The 20,186-nt window shown below is 44.0% G+C and overlaps 1 protein-coding gene across 1 annotated transcript in view; it reads right to left on the reverse strand.

Moving 5' to 3' along the window:
* Nucleotides 1-20,186, reverse strand: part of PRICKLE3 (prickle planar cell polarity protein 3) — a 1,188,758-nt gene that overhangs the window by 548,635 nt on the left and 619,937 nt on the right. The window lies entirely within an intron of this gene.

Consider the following 20,186-nt stretch of genomic DNA (forward strand, 5'->3'; position numbering starts at 1 on the left):
TGACTACTTTGAGACTGTCACCAAGCCCCTGGATGAGGGAAAGTCAGTACATACAGCTTACTCTGACTTGGCCAAAGCTTTTGACACAATCCCCAACTCGGGCATCATTGGAATGCTAAAACAACTTGGTGTAAATCCCTACCTCATCAGGTGGGTGGCCAAGTGCCTCACCAATAAGACTCAAGGTCAAAATAGGTGCCTCCACCTCTGATAGCAGACCTGTCATTAGTGGTGTTCCTCAGTGATCTGTCCTGGGACCCCTATTGTTTGGCATCTACTTGTCAGAGGACCACGCAAAGACAAAAGGCCTGTGGCTGACCACGTTTGTGGATGACTAAGTTGGGTGCTGTCATTGACTCCCCAAATGATCTTAACATACTGCAAGAGGGTCTCACAGCAACAAACAGTTGGTGCCAAAGCCACGGCCTTAACTTACATGCAAAAACCATGTCTTATCATAACATTCAGCAAAAACACAGCCCCTACTGATTACTACATCAACAGTAACCGCCTAAGCACACCTGTGGTGAGAGACCTGCATACACAGGTTGACAACAATTTCACATTCGACCATCTTGTAATGGCAGTGGTCAAAAAAGCCTTTTACTTGGTTCATCTCATAAGTAAAGGAATTGCATCCAGAAAAAAAGGAGGCTATTACCTCTCTGTACTCCTCTGTCATTAGGCCAATAATTGAGTTCAACTCCCTGTTTGGTATGTACTTCTCCAAATACCTGCACCGACTGGAAAGGCCACATAAATACCTCACAAAGAGAATCCATGACCTACAACACATGTTCTATGTGGACAGGTTCAAATCACTTTCACTCTACTCGGTATTGTATAGATTGTTCAGAGGTGATCTGTGTCTTGCCTATTAGGCAATCTCAGACCCTGCCCTACTACAGATGCTCTATATCTATAACTTTAACTCATTGTGCATTACCCACTCAAAAGGCCTAAATCTAATATGCAACATCACCAAAACCTGCTGGAAAGACAGGTTTGTCTCCCAGAGGCTGCCCCATCTCTGGGATAGACTTCCCATACCCATCAAACAGAGTACCCAGCTGATCGTCTTCAAGTGCAACCTTGATGTGTGGATGGGAAACCACAAATTTGTCCCAAGGATTCCACCTGTATTCCTCATTTACAGGGTGACAGGTGCTGACTGAGGTTTCTTTTTTGGGGAAAAACTCTTGGCTACACTTGTAAGGGCCCCAGGAACATTAGCCTAGTAACCACCTATAATCCTATGATCCTATGAATAAAGGCCTTAGGATTTTCAAAGATTTGTATTATTTCTTCATGTTGTGCTGAGTTAATGCTGTATTCTTCTGTAGCGTACAATTTTGTTAAAGGTAATGTCTTGTACACACTACCATTCAGCAAATACTAGGTGGTACCCCAAAAGTTTAGCCTTGTTAACAGCCAGTCTTGTACTGAGAAATGCATTTAGATGAGAGATCTTTAGTTTAGAGATTAGATTTTAGATTAAAGATTTTTTAAATCTCACTTATAGGGTGCACGCTAGATTTCTGGCATCTCCCTATCAGTGTGCATGCCAGTTCTCACTCTCCCTCTCTTCCTTTGGACTGCATCCCTACTCCAGTGTTTTGCTCCTCAGAAAATTACCAGCAATCTAAATGCACAAAGTCCAGAACCCACAGTTACAAAAACAAGTGACTACAGTGTACATTTATATACTGTTCCTAATACTTTTTACTGAATACACACAGCTGTAACCTTCTGAGACAATCTGTGGTGAGCACACTACATAGGGGCGCTGTAGCTATTTTAGTTCCCATTCCCCTTAGCTCTGCTTTACCCCATAAAGCATGATAACCATCCTAACAGCTTAACAGCATTTCAATTTAATAGGTTCATAGGTAGGTACTAGGCTATCTGCCTGAAGGCATTTATAAGCCTAGCCGGAATGTGTTGGCTTTCGCCGCCCCCTTAGATTAGTTCCCTGTGCCTCTGTCAAGCAGAGTCATTGAAGTGATCCCTGGGGTAAACTTTCTGTTTCCCATCCACTCATCAAGGTTTCTCTTGAAGAGGGTTAGCGAGGAGCTCTGCCTAATGTAGATTGGAATCTTGTTCCAGAGCATGGGAAGTCTCTGGGACAGGAATCTATCCCTCTAGCATGTCCTATTTATTGTTGTGGTGAGGTTTAGATCCCTGGAGCATGTGGCTCGAGGGGATATGATTTTCTTTAGGTGGAGCATGTCCATCAATTCTGGGTTGGACATGGCCTTGTATGTCAGGCAGAGATCACCGCTGAGTAGGCGGTATGCAACCGAGTACAGCTGGAGTTTCTTCAGTCGAGTTGCATAGGGCATCTGCTTGAGGCCAGTGATCCTCTTGGTGAGGTACTTCTGTGGTCTTTCCAGTTGTTGCAGGTGTCTTGTAAGGTACATCCCAAATGGGCCATTGTACTCTATGATGGGTCTGATGAGTGATGTGTAGAGGTGCTCAATGACCTCTTTCGATCTGGATGCAAACCCTTTGTGATTAGGTGGGCCACATAGAAGGATTTTCTAACCACTCTGGCAATGTGATTATCAAAGCTACTATCTATTTGGGTCCCTAGATCCCTTATTACATCTTCTGTATTTAGGGGGCTACCGCCTATGTGGTAGTTTGTGGGTATTTTCTTTTTTCCAAAGGGGATGACTATGCACTTTTCGGCATTTAGCTTGAGTCCATGGTTTTGACACCAGGTATCTGTCTCAGTGAGACCCTTTTGGAAGATATCTGTGTTAGCCGGAGAGTCAATTATAGCCCCTAGTTTGCAGTCATCTGTGAACTTGGTCAGCCATAGTCCTCCTGTGCTTGCCTGTACCTCTGCGAAGTATATGCCAAACAGGAGGGGTCCTAGGACTGAACCCTGGGGAACGCGACTTGTAACCGGTTTGGAGTCAGACATAGCTCCTGCAACTCTTCCCATATGGATTCTGTCTGTGAGCCAGTTGGCAACCCATCTCGTGATGTAGGGGTTTATGTTCAGGCTGGTGATCTTGTCTATAATACCTGAGTGAGGAATGGTGTCGAAGGCCTTTGTGAGTTCTAGGTAGACTGTGTGGACCACCTTTCCTTTATCTATAGCCTTGGTAACTGTCTCAAAGAAGTCCACCAGGTTTAGGAGGCATGATCTGCCCTTAACAAAGCCGAACTGGGTAGGGTCCAGTGTTTGGAGGTTCCCAATGTCTCTGTTAATGAGATCCATGATAATGCACTCCATAGCTTTGCAGACCAAGCTAGTCAGGCTTATAGAGCAATAGTTCCCGGGGTCTGTTGTGACTCCACCTTTGTGGAGCAGAATAACCGTTGCTGTGCGCCACTCTGTGGGCACATAGCCTGTGGAGAGGCTGAGTTTAAACAATGTGTTTAGGTGAGGGGTTAGTTCATCTTTGAGCTCATGTAAGACACAGCCTGGGACACCGTCCGGTCCCATTGATGCTTTGTTTTTGGCTTTGGAGAGGGCTGTTTTAACCTGAGTGTCTGTGATTTCAGGGGCACTACATTCTACTGGTATAGTTATGGGCCCTTTTGGGGGTGAGAGGGGGTGAAGTTTGCACTGAACCTGCCTGCCAGGATGTTGGCTATATCGGTCGGTTCAGTGTATTTTGTGCCATTATGCACTAACTGTGAGCAGATCTGAGAATTGCCACTTAGATTCTTGACATAGCTAAAGATTGCCTTCTGGTTATCTTTGGAGTCCATGGCAATTTTTCTTTCGAAGCTAGCCTTGGATGATTTTATGAGGGAATGTAGTTTCTTGCTGATACTGATCAGGGGTGTCTTCCCTTTTTGGTATTTTACTCTTTTCTGTACTAGTTTCCTCCTTCTATTGTATAGCTTGTTTATGGTAGGGGTCCACTAGACTGGTTTCCTTTTCTTGGAGGAGTGAGTCTTGGTTTTGTTTGGGATAGCACAATCCACGCATTCTTGTAGGTGCCTGGAGAATGCATTAGTAAAGGATTTTGCAGCTTGGACAGTGTTATTCTTTAGCATGGGGGCTTTGAAACTTCCCACCATGGTCTTAAGTAACGTGAAGTTTGCTTTTGAAAAGTTTTCATGGTGGTTTCTTTGACCAGGGGTGGTAGCAGAATGTGGATGTCCAGAGTGATTAGTTTATAGTCAGATCTAACCAGAGATGGGCTGACCTCTGGTGTGGAACACCGGCCACCCATGTTGGTGATGACAAGGTCCAATATGTTATCACCTCTGGTGGGGGTGTTGACCAGTTGATCCAGGGCATTTGAGTTTATAAATTCTAGGAAATTTTGGGCAAGGGAGTTTGTACTTGAGTAGTTCTCCCAGTAAATGTTTGGGTAATTGAAATCACCCAATATCAGGGTATTTGGTAGGACCTTTATGTTTCCCAGTGTTTGTAGGAATGCGTAGTGGGGGTCCTGTGACATGGTGGGTGATCTGTAGCAAGTTATGAATTGAATAGCAGTTTTGCCCATTGTTAGTTGCACATGGATGATCTCTGTCTTGTTAAATACCACTGTCTTTCTAGTTGCCCGCCTCATGTTAATCTGACCATATATCTCATTTCTCTCTACTTTCACTGGCTTATGTGAGTAATCACAAAACCATCACTTTTGAAATCCCACCCCTTCAATTATTTAAATTTATTGGCCATCCTACAGTATTTCATAGTACCAAAATACAAAAGTAACCACCCCTTTCAGTCCATCTTGCTGTTTTAAAAATAGTAACTCTCCACTAAACCTTAACTTTTTAAACAGGTAAAACTCAAGTTACCTACTTTCATATCTAACTTCTCTAGTGCACACTGCAGAGTGCATTCTTTTCAATCTTACCTTTAAGCATCCCTGTTACTAGCACTTTCTCTAATACCTAAAAGATCATCTCTACTTGACTCCAAGTAGACTTTTCTCTATCTGTTAAACCTAGCACTTGCTCCTACAGTACTTATTACCTTGATACGGCACTCTTATAGATAGCACCCCAAAAAGGCAAACCCCATTTCTCGGTCACCCACGTCCCCGGAATCTCTTTTAAAGTTTTTTGTCTAGTCCTTCTAGCATGTCGAGGGATCAGTTGCTAGTGTCCTCTCCTGCTCAGCTGGTGAACCTGGGAATATTGAGGCAATGTTACAATTGCCTCATGTACACAGACAACCCTCTCCTCCTCCCACAAAACACAAATACATGAGAGATGCAACTATACGGCCAAACTGGAGGCTGAGCTCTCTCAACATAGGACTGGCAAGACCAGTCAGGAGGAGAAGGTTACCACACACACTATAGACCCAGTCTCACATAGTACCATCACAACCTCAAATCATACACATAAACACACAAAGACATACTCGTGGCTCTGATCAAAAATCTACCAAAACAGCAGAGGCCACCAAAGCAGACACCCAAACAACCACCACCTCAGAACACAACACCTGCAACACATAGACCTCACAGTCAGAGTGTCAAACAGTCACAGCCCTTAAGGCCAAACACAATGCCAGACACACTAGTCATTGGTGACTCCATAGTCAGACACACTGATGTCCCGCCACCAGACTGAGTAAGGAGAAGGTCACAGTAAGCTGCCTGTCGGGCGCTAGAATCCGCCACATAACGCAAGCACTCAGGTCTCTCAACAGCAGGTACAAATACGACTCAGTCATTGTCCACGCTGGTGTAAACGACCTGAGACGCACCTCCTTGGACTACATGAAAAGAGACATTGAGGAGCTCTCTGATTATGTAGCCCAGGCAGGTATGACCCTGACCTTGAGCAGTATCCTACCTTCACCAAGAATGATGCCACAATACAGAGATAAGATGATCAGCTTTAACAATTGGCTTAAACTCTGGTGTCATTCAAAGGGGATCCAATGTCTGTCTGCCTGGGATGACATGCTGGACAAGCCACGTTGCTTAAAGGGACGGCTTGCACCTGTCACCCCTGGGATTCCGGATATTGGCAAAGGCTCTGCCACCCCATAGTGCCTTTTTAGGCAAGGCTCAAATTCTAAACCTACCACCCTAGAACACAAAAAGAAAAACTAAGGGTAATGCTGCTCAATGCCAGAAGTCTAAATCTCAAAATGCACGCACTCAAGGCCCTTCTCAGTATGGAGAACATCGATGTCTGTGCAGTGACAGAAACCTGGTTCAAGGCTCCTGAGAGCACCCCAGCACTATCAGGTTTTACCTCTTATCATGCGTTCCGGCCCCAAAATCCGGACAATACCAAGAAAGGAGGGTATCCATATTCATCAAGGACACCCACACCTCAAGACTGGTGGCAACGCACGATGCATCGGAGACCATCCAGGTGCAATTAACCATAGGCAAGACTGCTCTGCAAATTGTAGCATGTTACAGGCCACCCTCACAAACTCAGGAACCTCACATGGCCTTCCTGAAAACACTAGAGGGATAAATGTATCACCAAACACCATCATACTAGGTGACTTCAATTACCCTAATATAGACTGGGAACACTACTCAAGCCCAAACACCCTAGCCCAAAAGTTCCTGGAATTCATAAACTCAAATGCCATGGAACAACTAGTCACCATCCCACAAGAGGAGAAAACATACTTGATCTCATCATCACGAACATGGGAGCACAATGTTCAACACCGAAGTATACCCCTCACTGGTGAGATCAGATCACAAACTAATCTCGCTGGAGGTCCTCATCCCACCCCACCTGAAATAAAAAGACCACAGTAAAGAACTTCTCAGCCGACTTCACACTTCTAAAGACTAGTGTGGTCTCCTTTAAGGCCCCGAGCCGGCGGAAAACAGTACTCAAGCCGCTGAATCACTTACAAATGCCTTCTACCAGCACCTGCAGGACTGCATGGATAAGGCAATCCCAAGCAAAACAAAGACTCTTTGTACCAAAGGCAAGCGTCCAGTCTGGTGGACCCCAGCCATAAACAAACTCTACAACAAAAGGAGGAAGCTACTACAAGATAGAGCAAAATCCTTAAAAGGTAAGACACCCTTGATCACTATAAGTAAAAGACTAAGAGCTCTCATAAAATCATCCAAAGCAAATTTTGAGAGAAAAATAGCTAAAGACTCAAAAGACAATCATAAGGCCTTCTTTAGCTATGTTAGAAACCTGGGAGGAAACTCCTAGATATGCTCAGAACTAGTTCAAAATGATGTGAAGATTACTGATCCTACAGACATTGCCAACATACTGGCTGACAGGTTCAGTGCAAACTTCTCCTCCCTCCCCCCAAAAGGAGAGATATCTATACCAAACGATTGCAGCCCCAAACATCTCCAACGCCCAAGTGAGAACTGCTCTCTCCAAAGCAAAAACACAGCATCCATGGGACCTGATGGTGTCCCGGCTGTGTGCTCCACTTAACTCAACGAGGAATTAAACCCACAGCTAGGACAGCTGTTTAATCATAGTCTTACCTCTGGATACGCCCAGGAGTGGCGCACTGCAATTGTGGTCCCACTTCACAAAGGCGGTGCCTCCACCGACCTTGGAAATTACCGCCCATTAGCTTGACAAGCCTTATCTGCAAAGCCATGGAGAGGATCATAATGGACCTCATAAATAAAGACATAGGAATTTGCAGACTTTGGATCCATCCCAGTTTGGCTTTGTCAAAGGCAGATCATGCCTTCTAAACTTGGTTGACTTTTTCGAAACAGTCACCAAAGCCATTGATGAGGGAAAGGCAGTCCATACAGCCTACCTCGATCTGGCGAAGGCCTTGATACAATACCCCACTCGGGTATCATTGAAAAACTCATCAGCTTAAATGTTAACCCATACATCACAAGATGGGTTGCAAACTGGCTGAGTGACAGAACCCACATGGTCAGAGTTGCTGGCGCCATGTCAGACTCAAAGCCTGTCACAAGTGGTGTACCACAGGGCTCAGTCCTGGGCCCACTCTTGTTTGGCATCTACTTTTCTGAAGTACAAGCAAACACAGGAGGGTTATGGCTGACAAAGTTTGCAGATGACTGCAAACTGGGCCATAGTAGAACACACATCTGACACAGATATCCTTCAGAAGGGTCTCACAGAAACAGATAACTGGTGCCAGAGCCATGGCCTAAAGTTAAATGCCAAAAAATGAATAGTCATACCCTTCGGGAAAAACAAGGTTACCCCTAGCTACCAAATAGGTGGCAATCCACTGAGCACAGAAGAAGTTATCAGGGACCTGGGGACCCAGGTTGATAGTAGTCTGTCATTCGACACCCATGTAGCTAAAGTAGTTAGGAAGACCTTCTACATTGCCCACCTTATCATGAAGGGATTCTCATCTAGATCAAGGGAGGTCATAGTCTCCCTATACTCATCACTCATCAGACCAATGATTGAGTACAATGCCCCATTCGAATGTATCTGACCCGACACTTGCAGCAGCTGGAGAGGCCACAAAAGTTCCTCACCAAAAGGATAAAGGGTCTCAAACATCTGTCCTATGCTGCCCGACTGAAAGAACTCCAGCTCTATTCAGTCGCACCGCTTGCTCAGAGGTGAACTTTGCCTAACATACAAGGCCATGTCAAACCCAGATTTGATGAATATGCTGCACCTCAAAAATCTAGATCCGTCAGAGCCACAAGGGCGGAGACTTAAACCTCGACACGGCTATTAATAGGACGTGCTGGAGGGATAGATTCATCACCCAAAGACTCCCTATGCTGTGGAATAAAATCCCGGTATATGTGAGGCAGAGCACCTCGCTGGCCTTGTTCAAGAGAAATCTTGACCAATGGATGGGAGATCGCAGATATACCCCAGGGATTACCTCAGTGTCACTGCTCGACAGAGGCACAGCAAAATAAGGGGTATAGTTCCCCATACTAAAGGGGTGGCGTAAGCCACAAAACTATGGGCTAGGCTTGTAAATGCCCTCGGGCAGATTGCCTAGTATGAACCTATGAACCTATGAACCTATCGTGCTGTGCCACTAACCTGGAGGTGTGGGTATCCTTGATGAATATGGAAACTCCCCTGCCTTTTGTATTTCGGTCTGAGTTTTGTGGCCAAAATGTATGGTATGAGTTGTAGCCTGGTAGTGCTGGGGTGCTCTCTGGAGCCTTAAACCTGGTTTCTGTTGCTGCTCATATATTGATTTTCTCCATACTGAGGAGAGCCTTGAGTGCCTGGATTTTGAGGTTTAGACCTCCGGCATTGAGTAGCATTACCCTCAGTTTTTTTGTTACTTGTGCTATTTATGGTGGTGGGTTTGTCTTTTGAGCCTTGCCTAAAAAAGGCACTAAGGGGGTGGCAAGAGCCTTGGCCAGTATTCGAAAGCCTAAGGGTGACAGGTGTGAGCCGTTTCTAATGAAGCAGAGTGGCTTGTCGAGCATGTCATCCCAGGCTGACAGACACTGAATCTCCTTTGAATGACACCAGAAGCTTAGCCAATTGTTGAAATTGATATTTTTTTCTCTATACCATGGTATCATTCTTGGTGAGGGCAGGATGCTACTCAGGGTCAGGGTCATACCGGCCTGGGCTACGTGATCAGAGAGCTCCGCCATGTCTCTTTTCATGTAGTCCAGGGAGGTACGTCAAAGGTCATTCACACCAACATGGACAATGACAAAGTCATATTTGTACTTGTTCTGGAGTGACCTGAGTGCTTGTGTTATGTGGCAGATCCTGGCACCCGACAGGCAGCTAACAGTAACCTTCTCCTTGTTCAGCCTAGTGAGTGGGACGTCAGTGTGCCTGACTATAGAGTCACCTATTACTAGTGTGTTGGGTATGTTAATTCATCTTAAGGGCTGTGACTGCGTGGCACACTGGTTTTGTGAAGTATGTGCTTCATGGTTTGTGTTGGGGTGTGGAGGTTGCTTGGATATCTGCTTTGGAGGTCTCTGTTGCTTTTGCAGATTTTTATTTAGAGCCTCCGAGTATGTTTTTTTGTATATATGTGTGGTTTTGCCGGTGCTGGTTTCATAGGTCTAGGTGAGACTGGTGGTGTGATGCAAGTAATTCCCTTCTCTTGACTGCCTGGTCCAGTCTTGGGTTGAGAGAGCTTAGCCTCCAGTTTGGCTGTACTATTGCATCTCTCGCATGTATTAGTGTTTGGTGGAAGGAGGAGAGGATTTGTCTGTGTACATGAGGCAATTGTAACATTGCCTCAAAAAGCTGAGATTCACCAGTTGGACTGGAGAGAGTACACCTGAAACTGCCCTTTGGACATGCCTGGATAGGTACAGTGAACTGTTTTACTGATTGGCTGGTAAGGTCGAACAGAGAGTCTTGTCCTTCTCTACAGTATGGAGGGGTCTAATGCTAAGGTTTATTAGTGCTTGCGATGAGTTTTGAGCAAGTGCTGGGATGAGAAGTGAATGGTTTGAGTGCTTAAGTTGAAAGTTTGTCTAGTTCCAAGGGAAAAATTGAACAGTAGACTTTGTGGAGCCGGGAATAGTTATACACAAGCAAACTGGCACTGCCTGGTGTGCAAAACCGCACAAATGTGGGTTTTATAGCAGGGAAATGAAAGAGATAGAAATTAGCCCAAAATGGCCAATAAACTACTAATTTCTGGGCTGAAACCACTCCTCCAGGGACAGATAGGCTGCTCAAAGCTCCCTCTCTCACAGTGAGCAGACAAACTTCCTTCTATCCAAGTAAGGTATGGGTAAACACAGAAACTTGCAACAGCCCTGAATTCAGCACTAACCTGAAAACTGGATAGATTAGAAATGCGGGAAAACAAGTATATGTATATATATATAAATATATATATATATATGGATCACCTTCATTTGCCTGACACTCATTTTTCCCAGACCAAATGACTGAAAGCTCATTTGCCTGAAAGCTCATTTGCCCGAAAGCTCATTTGACTGACAAGTAGTATTAGCAAGAAAATGGAATATGCCCCCCTCCCCACTGTAGTGCGACCCTGGAGTTAGAATATATAGGTAGGGGGTGTGTGGGGGCACAGCCCCTGGCGGGGTGTGGGGCTAAGCCCCACTTCATTTCATATGATATTGTTACCTTTTGATGTAATATTGCTTAATAAGTGGGGGGCTTCACCCCCACACCCGTTGTAGGGGCTGTGCCCCACACCCCCCTACCTATATATTCTAACTCCAGGGTCGCACTACAGTGGGGAGGGGGTCATATTCCATTTTCTTGCTAATACTACTTGTCAGTCAAATGAGCTTTTGCCCAAATGAGCTTTCACGCAATTCAGCTTTCACTCATTTGGTCTGGGAAAAATGAGTGTCGGGCAAATGAGCTTTCAGGCAAATGAAGGTGATCCATACATATATATATATATATATATATATATATATATATATATATATATATATATATATATATATATATATATATATATATATTTATTTTTTTTTCCAGAAAATAAAGCAGATACAATCAAAAAACACTTATGGTTATCATACTTGAGTGTGTAGCCTACAATAGTTAAACATGTAATTTAAACACAAAAACGACTTTGTTAAAGTGCAGGCAGTAAGATAAGTACAATATGTAGCTAAAACAAGCTTTTTGAATCACAGAAACTCTAGAAAATCACTGTTTTAGGTAGAATTTGCTAACCTGAGGGTTGCCAACTTTTCATGTCAAAAATTCTGGACATGTACGTGAAAGCAAAATGCTTGTAATTGTGGTATCCCCATCCCCTCCCATGCAGCCATTCCAGTGTCCCATTACTTGGCTATTTCTCCATTTCTTCCCAGTTGCCATAAACACTGTTCAAAACTCTCAGTGAGCATACTATTTTCTGATTTACTTCTACAGTGATTACAGATATTTGGATTTAATTTAAACTTTTATTTCAAATTTTATAGCACTGACAGACATCTGCTAAACAAAGTAATACAGTCTCAAAATGAAAACAGATTTAACATTAAAACTTTTCTGCCTTGGAAACTCACGTTCACTGAAACAGCATTGAAACCCACATTCAAAGAAAATGCATCTGGCCAGTGGTGGATTAAGTTTACCTTTGGGGTGTTTTCAAATCATAGGCCCCTTGTACACATGTTTAGGACCATGTGAAAGTTCTTTGATTCACCTTCCTGATTGTAGTAAATTATAATATATAACAATCAAATTATATCCCTTGCATGATACAGCACCACTTGTTAGAGCGTGTTTCAAATGTGCAGTTTTGAACATTTTTCCAGTAAGCAATGAAACAAAACATATGAACCAATAATGACAAAACTGCCCAAGTGAGAAATTTTCAACCATAAAAGCCCACTCAGACTTCTGTCATTACAATCCACCTATGTCAGTCAATTTGCACAATCGCTGCAGAAGTAAAGGTCATCTGAATGATTCCACATTAATGAGATCTGTAACTAATGAAAAGGTTGCTGCTAGCAAACAAAGTACAGCTGTGTACACTTACCATAAATGTAGATGTTCGAGTGTATTCACTGTTGCAGTCATCACATTTGGGTTATCTGCTTGCAGTAGCCCTCACTTGGCCTGATTAACAAAGTCTTGGGTCCTGCATTGGTTGCTGTTCCTTTTTATGACATCAGGTCATCAGGGGTATAAAACATGCAGCCGATGCCATTACATCAGTTTTTCTTGCCCCAGATGCCAGGTGCCCCCCTAATGAGAAGCCATAAAATCGATAAATATACAAGGTTATACCTTCAACAAAAAAGCAAATACACAGAAAAGGTTTTGAGCATAGTAAAGGAGAGTAGAGGTATAGCAAAAAAAGGTAAGGGGGCTGGAGGGTGGGTAACCATGACTGCAACAGTGAATACACTTGAACATCTACATTTATGGTAAGTGTACACATCTGTACTATGTTCTTCGTGTTTCACTGTTGCAGTCATCACATTTGGGTAGATTCCCAAAGCTAAGGAAGGGAGGAGGAATTTCAATACCATTTGGACCAGCTATAAGCCCCCTTACCTTTTTACCATGAATTACAGCATAGGCAGCAGCCCCCTTAATACAAAAGAGGTAATAAGAGATCTGGGGACCCAGGTAGATAGTAATCTCTCCTTTGACAATCATATTGCCAAAGTAGTTAGTAATCCTTCTATGTGGCCCATCTAATTACTAAAGGGTTAGCATCTAGAAATAAAGAGGTTATAGTGCCCCTCTACTCGTCACTCATCAGACCCATCATAGAGTACAATGCTCCATTTGGGATGTACCTCACAAGACACTTCCAACAGCTGGAAAGACCACCAAGAGGACTACTGGCCTCAAATATATGTCCTATGCAGCCTGACTGAAAAAACTCCGGCTGTACTCAGTAGCATATCACTTACTCAGAGGTGATCTCTGCCTGACTTACAAAGCCATGTCCAACTCAGAATTGATGGACACGCTCCACCTAAAGAAATCCAAGTCACTGTGAGCCACGTGCTCTAGTGAGCTAAACCTCGCCACAACAATGAATAGAACATGCTGGAGGGATAGATTCCTGTCACAGAGACTCCCCATGCTTTGGAACAAAATTCCTAACTACATTAGGCAGAGCCCCTCACTAACTCTCTTCAAGAGAAACCTTGACGACTGGATGGGTAACAGAAAATACACCCCTGGGATCACTTCATTGGCTCTGCTTGACAGAGGCTCAGTTTTTTAATCAATAGGGCGACGAAAGCCGACACACTCTGGCTAGTCTTATAAATGCCCTCGGGCAGATAGCCTAGTACTTACCTATGAACCTATAAGGCCCTGCAAGACTGCAATGGCAATGCCAGCTCTGGATTTAGTGAAAATTGGCAAATGGTAATGCTTGCTGAAAGTATGTACAGAACTCCAGGTAGCAGCTTCTAGGATGTCCTTGGTAGGGACGCCTCTGAGAAAGGCTGTAGAGGTAGATGCAGCCCTGGTGGAGTGAGGTCTGATCCCCTGGGGGATAGGTTTTTGATGGTGCTTATAGCAGAAATGAATGCAATGGCCTATCCATTTAGAAATTATTTGCTTTGAAATAGCCTTCCCCTCTGCCCCTGCAGCAAATGCCACCAGCAGCTTTTCAGATTTCCTTTGAGGTTTAGTCCTGTCCAAGTAGAATCTAAGTTGTCTGTGCACATCTAAGGACTGTAATATCTGTTCCCCTTTGTTCTGTGGATTGGGAAAGAAGGTTGGCAAATAAATGGACTGATTAAAAGTCACACTGGACATCACCTTGGGCATGAAGGAAGGATTGGTTCTGAGGGACACCCTGTCCACATGAAAGATGATGAAAGGCTCCACTGTCATAACGGCCTGTAATTCAGATACCCTTCTAGCTGAAGTGATTGCTAAAAGGAAAGATGTTTTCCAATAAAGGAATTTTAAGTCTGTGGTAGCAGCTGGCTCGAAAGGGGGAAGAGTGAGTTTCTCCAATACAAAGTTAAGGTCCAAAGCTGGAGTTGGAGCTCTCCTGGGTGGTCATAAGTTTTTGGCCCCTCTGAGGAACTGCTTGAGTAGTGGATAAGAGAAGAGGGGAGGTTCTGTGTTATAATGAGCTGAAATGGCTGAGGCATGGATTTTAATGGAGGAAAAAGACAGGCCCTTGTGAAGCATCTCAATTAAGTATTGTAAAATCTGAGGTAAATTGGGTGCTGCAGTGCTCATCCCTTGAGATTGGTTCCACGCACAGAATCTTTTCCATTTTTCAGCATACGATTTTCTAGTACTAGGCCTCCTTGCCTCTAAAATGATATCCATCACAGGTTTACTGAGGGATGGTAAAGGAGAGATTAGGCAATTAGCCAGGCTGCAAGGTTCAGTGTTAGAAGCTGAGGGTGCAGAATCTGGTTCTCCTGCTGGGACAACAGGGAAGGAGTCTGAGGCAGGTGCCATGGGAAAAACCATGACACACTGCACAGGAGGGGGTACCAGTGTTGGAGTGGCCAGTCTGGAGCAATCAAAATCATCCTTGGTTTGTTCTGTTTGATTTTTAGTAGTACTTTGGAAAGCAGAGGCAGACAGGGGAAGGCATAGACTGATAGATTTTTCCAGCTGAAGGACAGAGCATCCACTTTCCAGGCTTGTCTGTGGGGAGTCCTTGTGCAAAATTTGTCCAATTGGTAGCTGTGGGGAGAGGCAAACGGGTCTATATCTGGGCTCCCCCATTTGCTTGTCAACATGTTGAAAATCCTTGGTTCCAGTTTCCACTCGTGTGGGTCCATGAGGTTTCTGCTTAGTCCGTCTGAAAGTGTATTTAATTTTCCTGGCAGGAATTGAGCTTGTAGGTGCACTTGGTAGCTCAATTCCACAATGCCATGGCTAGTCTGCAGAGGGGGTAAGAATGTGTACCCCCATGCTTGTTCATGTACCACATAACAGTGGTGGTGTCCGTCTTTACCATTAGTTGTCCTGGAAGAATGTGATCCTTGAAGGCTGTCAGAGCATTCTGTACAGCTAACATTTCTTTTTGATTGATATGCAGGTGCATTTGACTTGGGTTCCATTTGTCCTGAATGCACTTCCCTGCCAGGTGAGCCCCCCATACATAGTCTGATGTGTCTGTTGTTAGGGTTTGGGTGGCAATGGGGGAAGTGTGAAAGGTAGTCCCTTGTTTTGGTGGCAGGCCTCTGCCCACCAAAGGAACTCTAGGCGCAGGCAAGGAATGAAAGGAATAATTGCTTCTAGACCATGGGAATGTTGACTCCATAGGCTTTTTAGATACCACTGTTGCAGTCTTGCATATGGAATTAGAAGAATGCAGGAGGCCATGAACCCCAAGGCTTGCAGTATTTGCCTTGCAGGTAGTAGGGTTTTTGTGGCCACTTGTCTGAAATAAGTTGTCAAATGAATTTGTTTCCCTGGCATGAGTAAGCCATCTGGGAAGCTGTATTCAAGCTTGCTCCCAGGAATATAATTTGTTGACAGGGTACCAGGTAAGATTTCTGTTCATTTATGGTGTACCCCAGACAGGTTAGAACCCTTTGTACAAAGGCCAGATGATTCAAAAGTATGTCCTGGCTTTCTGCCTGAATTAGACAATTGTCCAGGTATGGGTATATTTGAATATTTCTTTGCCTGCAGAATGCAATAACTGGAGTTAGGCACTTTGTGAATATCCTGGACACAGTAGATAAGCCAAAGGGTAGTGCAGAGAACTGATAGTGTGTGTAGCCTGCTTTGAAGCAAAGGTATCTTCTGCAAGATTCCCTGATTGGGATGTGCAAGTATGCTTCTTTTAAATCTACTGTTGCCAACCAGGCATCTTTGCCTGGCATAGGAAGCAACTGGTGAAGAGTCAGCATCTTGAATTTTGGAATTTCCAAAATGGTGTTTAGAGTAGACAGGTCCAGGATAGGATGTCATGAATTGTCTTTTCTGGGTACCAGGAAAAGTCTCGAGTAGAAACCTTGTCCCTTTTCCACTTCTGGTAGCAATTGAATAGCCCCCATGCTTAAGAGAGAAAGTACTTGTTTTTGGGCCTCTGCCCACTGATTTGGGGGTAGGTCCGGCTACCCACTTGGTGTTGGCAACGTGTGGAAATGAAATCTGTATCCCTGGGACACTATATTTAAAACCCATTTGTCCTGGGTAATGAGGTCCCAGTTCGTTGCGTGAAGAGCAATCTTTCCCCCCAAAGGGGAAGTCAGTTGACAAGTGCTTGGAAATTTTAAAAGGAAGTCATTGAAACAGTTTACCATGGGGGGAGTCTTATTACTCCAGATTTGGAAGTGGATGCCCCCCCCCCCCACTGCTTAGTCATGTGTGTCCCCTGGGACTGAAAGTTGGGGTTTCTGCTGTGTCTGGGTTTGGATTGAGAAGTGCTGGAAAGGACCAATTTTTAGAGGGCCAGTGCCTACTAAATCTAGGAGGCTGAACTTGTAAGAAATTATTAACAGTTTGCATAGATTTAGCTTTATCTTCCATCTTTTTAAGAACTTCCTCAGCCTTGTTGCCAAACAGGTGGTCCTGATTTAAGGGAGCATCCAAAAATTTAACTTTAACATGATCAGGTAAAAACTGCTCCTTAAGCCAAGCATGCCTTCTGAGCACAGACCCAGTAACAGCAGCCCTGCAAGAGGCCTCTAATGAATCAAAACCACATTACAAAGTACGTTTTCCAACCTGTTCAGCAGAATGCATTAAATCTTGTCATTCTTTATTTTCCACACAATCAGGAATCAACATCATTTTCTGTTTAAGCAATCCAATAACATATTGCTGAGACTTTAACATATGAAACTGGCAGTTTAAAGCCCTAATGGCCAAGGTTGCAGAAGTGTAAACCTTCTTACCCTATCTATCCAGCGCCCTGGAGTCTATCAGAAGGGGTAGGATTTTTAGCAGTAGAAGCCTTAATGCCCTTGGGCCCCTGAGAAATATTCTCTGGATCCGCTATAGGATTTTTAAAAAGGAACTTGTGTGAATCAGGGACCCTGTAGTATCTGTCAGATTTTCTGGGAGCAGGAGGCAAGGAATCAGGGGCTAAACTAGATTCCGAAAAAGCATCATCAACAATGTTTAGTACAGGAGGAATAGCTAAAGGCCTATACTGAGGCAGGAGTAAGAAATCCCTGAGCCTTATTTTTGAATCAGAAAAATCATGGCTTTCCCAATGGAAATGCTCCCTTAGAGTATGCAAAGTTTCACCAAAAGAAAAATCCTCTGGAGGGGAAGCAGAGGGAATAGGGTCCTCTGCATCAGAATCCTCATAAGTAGATAAGGGCAAATCCAGATCATCAGAAGAATCAAAAAAAAAAAAACAGAATCCTGGTCAGAAGATTCATGAACAATTTCAGTCCTAGGCCTCCTTAGAAGGGGGGTGTTGGCTGCCACTGATTAGAGTTATTAGATCTTCAGCCATTCTTATCATTTGTTTTTTAGGCATAGAGGCCTGAGCATGTGGCCTGGGCACAGGGTTGCCAGATTTCCAGCCACCAGGTAGGGACAAAAAAAAAAAAAAGAAGGTCTCTCACCGCAAGTGAAGACCAAAAAAGTCTTTAATCGGAACACAGTTCCACATTAAAGAACAGTAGCTAGATTCAAACACACAGCTTCTCGCTTAGTGCGTGTTTAATCATTGCAGTTCATCATCAGTCATCAGTAGCTCCGTGTTTAGGATTTTTTTTGATTATTATTGATTGGCTGGGCCACCAAAAAAAAAAAACAAAGAGGGACTCGCGTTTATCGCGAAACACACAAAAAGTGTGGTTTACAATTTTTGATTGGCCCATATGCCAGGTATAATGGACAATCAAAAAAAAAAAAAAAACAAAGCGGAGGCTGGCTGCCTGGGCATCATTTTTTTAGGCATGGTTCGAGATTTAGGCCTAAGTGAAGAAGGAGGCATTGGTTTAATATGCAAGTCCGTAGGCCTGAATACACCCTCAGAAGCCGGTGCCTGCACAGCGGCTCTGGACCCATCCAGGGTAGAGACATCTGTGGGTTCCATAGTTGAAGCATCTCGTGGCATACTGGACTCCGAATGGGTCTCAGTAGAGGCCTGCAAATCAGAAGTAGCGGGTAGCAGGGGCTGTGAAAGTGCCTCACTGTGTACCGGTGAACTGGCGACTGGCTTAGGAGAAGTGTTGCCGGCAGTTTTGGACCTCGGTGGCCTGTCTCTGTCTTTATCTTTGCATTTTTTCGGAATCCCGGTAGTCGAATGGCTAACTGATGACATTTCTGGATAATTAAACCAAGAACCAAAATATTTAGAGACGAAAATATATCGATAATGGATAGTGCGCTGATTAAATATAGCACAAAACCGACAGCAAGGTACGTCGTGGTCAGGGCCTAGGCAAGGAATACAGTAAGAATGAAAATCTTTATGAGGTATTTGCTTTCCACAAGTAATGCAATTATTAACTTTTACTGACATCGGTAATGATCAAGAAAAAATTTCCCCAATGGGATACTTAGCTTTAGTTGAAGACTTCAGTTCTGAAACTCGAAAACGAAAATTTCAGGAGTCGGCTGAACGGCACTTGTGAACTGCTTCTGCTTTGGGCACCGCACGGCAAGAAAGACTGATGTAATGGCATTGGCTGCATGTTTTATACCCCTGACGACCTGACATCATGGAAGAAGGGACAGCAACCAACATGGGACCCAATACTTTGTTAATCGGGCTGACTGAGGGTTACCTGCAAGCAGATAACTCAAATGTAATGACTGCAACAGTGAAACACGAAGAACATCTGGTGAAGAGTCAGCATCTTGAATTTTGGAATCACCAAAAAAGGTGTTTTAGAGTAGACCGGTCCAGGATAGGATGTCATGAATTGCCTTTTCTGGGTACCAGGAAAAGTCTTGAGTAGAAACCTTGTCCCTTTTCCTCTTCTTGTACCAATTGAATAGGCCCCATGCTTAAGAGAGAAAGTACTTGCTTTTGGGCCTCTGCCCACTTATTTGGGGGGTAGATCTTGCCATCCGCTTGGTGTTGGTAATGTGTGGAAGTGAAATCTGTATCCCTGGGACACTATATTTAAAACCCATTTGTCCTGGATAATTCCCAGTTCTTTGCATGAAGAGCAATCTTTCCCCCAAAGGGGCAGACAGTTAAGAAGTGCTTGGCAGTTTTAAAAAGAAGTCATTGAGACAGTTTACCCTAGGGGGAGTTTTACTACCCCCAGATTTGGAAGTGGAGGCCCCCCACTGCTTAGTCCTGTGTGTACCCTGGGACTGAAGCCTGGGAGCTCTGCTGGATCTGGGTTTGGACTGAGAAGGTCTGGAAAAGGCAGAAAAGGACCAGTTCTTGGAAGGCCAATGCCTACTAAACCTTGGAGGTTGTACTTGTAAAAAATCTTTAACAGTTTGCATAGATTTAGCTTTTTCCTCCATCTTTTTAAGAACTTCTTCTGCCTTGTTACCAAACAGGCATCCTGGTTTAAAGGAGCATCCAATAATTTCGCTTTAACATGATCTGGCAAGGATTGCTCCTTAAGCCAAGCATGCCTTCTACGTACAGACCCAATTACAGCAGCCCTGCAAGATGCCTCTAATGAATCAAAACCACATTGCAAAGTATGTTTTCCAACTTGTTCAGCTGAATCCTGTAAATCCTTATTTTCAGCACAATCAGGAATCAACATCATTTTCTGTTTAAGCAATCCAATAATATGCTGCTGATACTTTAACATATGAAACTGGCTGTTTAAGGTCCTAATGGCCAAAGTTACAGAAGTGTATACCTTCTTACCCCATCTATCTAACACCCTGGAGTCTCTATCAGAGGGGGTAGGGTTTTTGACAGTAGTAGCTTTAATGCCCTTGGGTCCCTGTGAAATGGTCTC

The sequence above is a fragment of the Protopterus annectens genome, chromosome 8.part0, assembly GCF_019279795.1.
Source record: "Protopterus annectens isolate FY-2018-M chromosome 8.part0, PAN1.0, whole genome shotgun sequence".
NCBI classification, from domain to species: Eukaryota; Metazoa; Chordata; order Ceratodontiformes; family Protopteridae; genus Protopterus; species Protopterus annectens.